Raw genomic sequence first — 7,925 nt, 5'->3', positions numbered from 1 at the left:
TGTTCCGCCATCTAGTGGTGCTATTGGCAATATACAGAATCAAATCAAAAAGAGACAAGGGATTTTCATGCCGAACTGAGTTTCAGTTCCTTTTAATAAAATGCTAATTTTGCCTCAGACACTCCTTGTTTATCTCAGATTAAGTCAGAAATCACACGACACCAGGTTATAGTCCAACAGGTTCCAGCAGTGCTCTGAAAGCTTGTGATTTCAAATAAACCTGTTGGACTATAACTTGACATGGTGTGACTTCTGCCATTGACCACACCAGCACCTCCACTTCATATCTCAGATTCAGTTAATGAATTTGGCTTGACCTGTCAGGCGAATGCTGTGGCCATCCTAAATCAGTGTTTTTTTCTCCCTTTCAGATCCATTTTAATCCACAAAAGTCTCAGGTATTAAAATCGGTTGAACAATAAGAGTCCATATTTTACCTCAGCATGACAAATTAGAGTACATTTCTGCTCATCCTGTATTATTCAAGAACATCAGGGACAGCATAGAAGCAAAAGAAAAAGCATATAATGCGGCAAAGGGCAGTAGGAAGCCTGCAGATGCTGGAAACCAGATTCTGGAGTAGAGTGGTGCTGGAAAAGCACAGCAGTTCAGGCAGCATCCAAGGAGCAGTAAAATCAGGCAAAAGCCCTTCATCAGGAATACAGGCAGAGTGCCTGAAGAGGGCCAGGAGAATGGGAAGTCTACAAAAACCGATAGAGAACAACTAAAAAAGAAGTAAGGAAGGGAAGATTAAATATGAGGGTAAGCTACAAGAGTTTCTTCAGATATATAAAGAGCAAAAGAGGACATTGGGCCACTGAAAAATGATGCTGGAGAAGTAGTAATGGGGAACAAAGAGATGGCTGAGTAACTAAACGAATACTTTGCATCAGTCTTCAGAGTGAAAGACACAAGTAACATCCTAAAAATTCAAGAGAGTCAGGGGCAGAGGTGAATGTGGTGGGCACGACCAAGGAGAAGGTACTAGAAAAACTGAAAGTGGATAAATACTTGGATGAGATGGACGACACCCCAGAGTTCTGAAGGCAATAGCTGGAGAGGTAGTGGAGGCTTAAGTGGTGAGCTTTCAGGAATCACTGGAGTCAAGGAGAGTCCCTGAGGACTGGAAAATCGCTAATGTAACCCCCCTGTTTAAGAAGGGAGCAAGGCAAAAGACTGGGAATTACATGCTGACTAGCCTGACCTCGGTCATTGGTAAGATTTTGGAGTCCTTTGTGAAGAATGAGAGTTCTGAATACATGGGAGTGCATGGTAAAAAAGGGCAAAGCCAGCATGGTTTCATCAAGGAGAGGTCATGCCTGACAAATCTGTTAGAATTCTTTGAGGATGTATCGATTAGGTTAGACCAATGAGAGGCAATGGATGCTATCTACCTGACTTCCAGAAGGCCTTTGACAAGATGCTGCACCGGAGGCTGCTGAGTAAGATAACAGCCCTTGGTATTAGAGGCAAGTTACTAGCATGGATAGAAGATTGACTGTCTGGCAGGAAGTGGGAGAAAGCGAGGACTGCGTTTGCTGGAGATCAGAATTGAAAAATCTGGCACTGGAAAAGCACAGCAGGGCAGGCAGCATCCAAGGAGCAGGAGAGTCAACATTTCAGGCATAAGCCCTTCATCAGAATGTGTCTGGCAGGAAGCAGAGAGTGGGGATAAAAAGGTCTTTCTCAGGATGGCAGCCGGTGACTAGTGGTATTCCACAAGGACGAGTGTTGGGATCACAACTTTTCACTTTATACATTAATTATTTAGATGATGGAACTGAAGGCATTCTGGCTAAGTTTGCAGATGATATAACTATAGGTAGAGGGACAGGTAACATTGAGGAGGCAGGGAGACTGCAGCAAGATTTTGACAGGTTTGGAGAGTGGGTAATGAAGTAGCAGATGGAGTACAATGTAGGAAAGTGTGGAGTAATGTACTTTGATAGGGAGAATAGATGCATGAGGAGAAACGTCAGAAATCTGAAGTGCAAATGGACTTGGTACTTCTAGTCCATGATTCACTGAAGGTTCACTTGCAGGTTAACTTCCTCAAAGAATTTTAACAGATTTGTCAGGTTGAATCAGTGGTTAGGGAGGCAAATACAATGCTGGCATTTCTTTTGAGAGGACTGGAATATAAAAGCAGAAATGTACTTCTGAGGTTATGTAAAGCTCTGGTCAGATCACATTTAGAATATTGTGAGCAATTTTGGATCCCATATCTCAGAAAGGATGTGCTGGCCCTGGTATGGTTCTAGAGGAAGTTCACGAGGATGATCCAAGGAATGAAAGTCTTAACATAAGAGGAACACTTGAGGAATTTGGGTCTACACTCGATGGAATTTAGAAGGATTGGGGGAATTTAATTGAAACTTACAGAATACTGAAAGTCTTGGATGTTGGGAAGATGTTTCTATTAGCAGGAGAAATTAGGATGAGGAGAAATTTCTTCAGCCAGAGAATGGTGAATCCTTGGAATTCATCGCCACAGGAGGCTGTGGAGGCCAGGTCATTGAATATATTTAAGACGGAGATAGAGGTTCTTGATTGTTAAGGGGATCAAAGATTACTGGATGAAGGCGGGAAAATGGATATGAGAAACCTATCAACTGGATTGAATGGCAGAGCAGACACAATGGGGTGATTGGCCGAATCCCTGCTCCTGTGTTTTGTAGTCTTAAGAAAGTAAGGAGAGAGGAAACAGGCCAGTTAGCCTGATGTCAGTCAACAGGAATGTCAGGAATCTATTATTAAAGAAACATAAAAAAGTCACTTAGAAAATCATTGAATGATTTAAAAAGTCAATATGTAGAGATCCAGCTTCTTACAAGGGCAAATTAATGCACAGGTTTTACTTCAGGTCCAGAATATTGAATTTCGACAAAAATCTATTGTCACCATGGAACCCTCTGGAATCTCTGGTTTGAAAACCTTATGTGCCTCACATAAAGATTCTTCTTGTTGATGTTCATTTCCTTTTATTGCTTTAATCGAGTTAAACCTCGGGGATGGAGCAGAGGCATGGATTGACACACTTGATTATGGACTTGTTGCAGAATGTTTTGTTCCTGTTCTGTGATGACTGTATGGGTGGAGTTTACTGAAGGTGGTGAGAGTCCAACATCAGACACCAAAATTTATTCACCCACATGACTTGATCTGTATAAATCCTGAGTTAATTAAGATGCTAATTGGTAATCATAACCTTGACACCGTAACTCTAGGAGCACCTAATTATTGTGCTTTCCCCAGTCATGCAGAAATCTCAACCCCCCCGGGAACTGCTGACCAATCAGAAACAGGCTGCTCCCCATTGCCAGCATAGTGTCACCAGGGGTGGAGTCTGCCAGAACGACATTGGCCCTTCACCGAAGATCTCGGGAGATCATTAAATGAGGGCAAACTGAGGAGATGATTACCGATATAGGGAAGAGGATCAGAGGAAAGAGTGGGTTTCTGACTTTCAGTGGGCATTCTCGTCCCATCACTGGGTGAGTGGCTTTGAATAAGAGATCTCTATCCCCCTCCCACAACCAGAGTCTTTATTATGAGTCCCAACCTATCATTGAATACCAGCGGCAATGTGATCAGGCTGATTAATGCCCACTTAAGGATCTTAAGTGATATACAGGGAGGAAAGTCATCTAGGAGAAAGTGAGGACCACAGATGCTGAAGATCAAAGTCGAGAAACGTGGGGCTGGAAAAGCACAACAATCTTCCAGCAACGACTTTATTCGGAGAATGGGGGAGGTGTCCATCCTGCACCCTCCAGCCCAACGAAACACTTTGCCAACTCTACCATCAGCGCTCATTTCCAGGAGGTGTGGTTTGGCATTTATTCCATCCTAAGGCTTTATCAACAGCAGAGAAAATTGGCCAAGCAACCCAATTGATTTATGCTCTTCAGAAAACACTTGTTGTATGATGGATCCTCCCCACTGTCACTTTGGTGAAAGATGCACCATGTGGATATGCTACCACCAGCTTCCTTTCGAACTAGACAGGCCAGCAGAAGTAGTAAGGGTAGATGCAGGAAGGATGTTCCTGATGACAGAACTAGCAGTCACAGTCTAAGGATATGGACTAAACCACCTATGACTGAGATGAGGAGAAATTTCTTCACCCAGAATGATGAGCTTGTGGAATTCACTAACACATAAAACAATTGAAGTCAAAACATTGTATGATTTCAAAAAGGAGTTTGATATAGCAGTTTCTGAGGAAGGTTGTGCTGGTGTTGGAGAAGGTCCAGAGGTTTACAAGAATGATCCTGTAAATGAAAGGCTTGTCCTTTGAGAGGCTGTTGAGGATGTTAGGTCTGTACTCAGTGGAGTTTAGAAGGGGGGGGATTTCGTTGTAACTTTCAGAATGCTGAGAAGCTTGGATAGAATGGATGTGGAGAAGAAGTTTCCACTTGTAGAGGAGACTAGGACCCAAGGCCACAGCCTCAGAGTGAAGGATGATCCTTTAGAACTGAGATGAGGAGAAATTTCTTCAGCCAGAGGGTGGTTAAGCTGTAGAGGCCAAGTCATTGAGTAATTTAAGACAGAGATGGACAGGTTCTTGATTCATAAAGGGATCATAGAGTCATAGAGATGTAAAGCATGGAAACAGACCCTTCAGTCCAACCCATCCAGACCGACCAGATATCCCAAACCAATCTAGTCCCACCTGCCAGCACCCGGTCCATATCCCTCCAGACCCTTCCTATTCATAATACCCATCCAAATGCCTCTTAGATGTTGCTTGTACCAGCCTCCATCACTTCCTCTGGCAATTCATTCCATACACATACAACCCTCTGTGTGAAAAAGTTGCCCCTTAGGTCTCTTTTATATCTTTCCCCTCTCACCCTAAACCTATGTCCTCTAGTTCTGGACTCCCCCACCCCAGGGAAAAGACTTTGTCTCTTTACCCTATCCATGCCCCTCATAATTTTGTAAACCTCTATAAGGTCACCCCTCATCCTCCGACGCTCCAGGGAAAACAGCCCCAGTCTGTCCAGCCTCTCCCTATAGCTCAAATCCTCCAACCCTGGCAACATCCTTGTAAATCTTTTCTGAACTCTTTCAAGTTTCACAACATCTTTCCAATAGGAAGGAGACCAGAACTGCACGCAATATTCCAACAGTGGCCTAACCAATGTCCTGTACAGCCCCTTGGTTTGCTTCTTTAAAGAAAATGAGAGAGAAATTTCATTGAAACAAAAGTCAATGATACATAACTGCTGTTTCCAATAATTCAGGGTTGTCAAGTTTGGTTTCACGCATTCAAGGAGATGTTCTCATGTGACCACCTATCTTCAACTGTACTTCACTTAGACTTAGACTTAACACAGTGGACACCCAATACATGCATCATCACCTTCTCAATATATCCCGGTTTTGACTTTGGACAATCACCTGCGTACTTGACCTCCAACTGTGTTATAGAGGCACAATGGAAGCTCAGGTTAACAGAGCAGTTAGTAAAGCATACAGTATCCTTCCTAGGCTTTATTAATAGGGACATAGAGTATGAAAGCAAGGAGATTATGGTGAATGTCTATACGGCATGTGTTCAAGCTCAGCTGGAGCACTACGTCCAATTCTGGGTGCCACACTTTAGGAAGATGTGAAGGCACTAGAGTGTGCTGAAAATATTCAGGATAATGGTTCCAGGATGAGGGACTTCAGTTACGCAGCCAGATTGGTGATGTTATTACAGTATTTCTTGGGAAAGGGAAAGCTAAGGGATCTGAAAGAGATATTCAAAATTATAAGGGGTGTGGATGGAGCAAATATTATAAAGAGAAACAATTCCCACTTGTGAAAAGACCGACAGCAAGAGATCACAGGTTTAAAGCAATTGGCAAAAGAAACAAAAGCAATAAGGAAAACTCTTTCATGAAACAAGTGGTTAAGGTCTGAAATGCCTAAGTGTGTTGTGGAGGCAAGTTCAAAGCAGTCAGAGTCAGATTTGTACAGCATGGAAACAGACGCTTCAGTCCAACTCATTCATGCCGACCAGATATCCTAAACTGATCTAGTCACATTTGCCGGCATTTGGCACATATCCTTCTAAACCCTTGCTGTTCATGTACACATCCAAGTGCCTTTTAAATGTTGCAATTGTAACTGCCTCCACCACCACTGGCAGCTTGTTCCTAACTCGCTCCACCCTCTGCATGAAAAAGTTGCCCTCAGGCTCTTTTTAAATCTTTCCCCTCATCTTAAACCTATGCTGTCTGGTTTTAGACTCACCTACCTTGGGAAAAAAGACCTTGGCTATTCACAGTATTCATGCCCATCATGATTTCATTAACCTCTATAAGGTCACCCCTTAGCCTCTAACATTCCAGGAAAAAAAGACCCAGTGTATTCAGCCTCTCCCTGTAGCTCAAACCTTCCAATCTCAGCAAAGGGAGTTAGTGATTTTTTTTCCCCCAAAAAAGAACATGCAGAGTTACAGGGTGAATGCAGGAGAATGTCAGCTCAGGAAATACTTGTTCAGATCACTGGTGCTGACATTATATGCTAAATGGCCTCTGATGGTTCTGTAACAATTCTGCAATTGTGAACAGAACATCTCTTCTTTTTTGATTAAGCTCTTTATAGCCTTCCAAGTCCAACGTTGACTTCACCCAATTTCAAATAATAACTAGCATTTTTATTTTCTCAGACTGCAACTGTTGCAAATAACAATGACACCGTGCAGATAAGTAATTTGTTATTTTACTTGTGTCCCATCATCTCCTTTTGCTTTGCGCATTGCATTATCATTTAATTCCTCCTTCCCCCTCATCTTTCAACTTTGTTCTCCTCCCTGTTAGCTCTGTACTTACTTAAAACCAGTAAGTTTGTTTTTGCAGTGGTCTTAAATTGGATTGCCTTCCTTAGGCCATTTGTCACTAACATAATCCTATGCAGAAATAACATTTCTATGATGCAGAAGAACATAATTAACCTGAAATGTTAACTCTGTTCTTATCTTCTTGGATACTATCAAAACTACTCAGCATTTTTTGTTTTCATTCCCTAGAGTGGAATTGAGTTGATTTCTCCCATTGCAGTGCATAAAACAGATTGAAATTAGAACCAACAATAGACGGGTAAAACAAAGAACTGTGATGCTAAACATCTGAAACAAAAACAGAACTTGCTGGAGAAACTGGTAGCATTTGTGGTGAGAATGCTGAGTTAAAGATTCAGTTAAAAACTCATTTTTGTCTCCACTGATGGTGCCAGTCTCTCCAGAAATTTGTTTTGATTTCAGCAAAGAATGAAACTTGGTAAATCTTACAAACAAAGCGCTTACTGCCTATCATTTTGTGGGAACTGGTGTTGCCGACATTCCATGTAGCCTCTTTGAGGCGTGACCGCTCCTCCACACTGTCAGAATCTGAATCAGACTCCACACTGGCCGCCGCCATCTTCGACCTCCCTCCGCACTGCTTGCGGTTGGGTTACGGTAGAAGGTAGAATAGTTGCAGTATCAGCCATGATTGAATGGCACAGCAGACTCAGTAGGCTGAATGGCCTTATTCCCACATATATTATACACTTGCTGCTGTACTTTTCGTACCAAGAGTGAAATGCTTTCAGCATTGACTAGATTTTGCCTTGTTGAATTTTTCTGTGAATTGCTCTTCTGCAGATGACAGTTCAGCTCTTTCAGCTACTGATGTCTACACAAGTTACTCTCTTACATTCTTCTGATATCACTGGATCCAAAGTGCTATCTACTCTTTGTATTGTTCAAATTTGCAACAGCGCTCACCATGTTATAACATGATGTAATGCCCCCTGCTGGCAACATGTTGTATAATGAATCATACACCATGGCTCATTGTGTTTATGTGCTCACTGGATTCTTTGCCTGGTAGATTTAGGAATGATAGGACCTGCTTTGTCTAGTGGGATGAGAGGAAAACCACTGGGCA

Source organism: Chiloscyllium plagiosum, unplaced genomic scaffold (assembly GCF_037043375.1).
Source record: "Chiloscyllium plagiosum isolate Xiang-an unplaced genomic scaffold, Cpla_swu_hap1 HiC_scaffold_23, whole genome shotgun sequence".
In the NCBI taxonomy this organism is placed as follows: Eukaryota; Metazoa; Chordata; class Chondrichthyes; order Orectolobiformes; family Hemiscylliidae; genus Chiloscyllium; species Chiloscyllium plagiosum.
Note: the sequence above shows the minus strand (reverse complement) of the source record.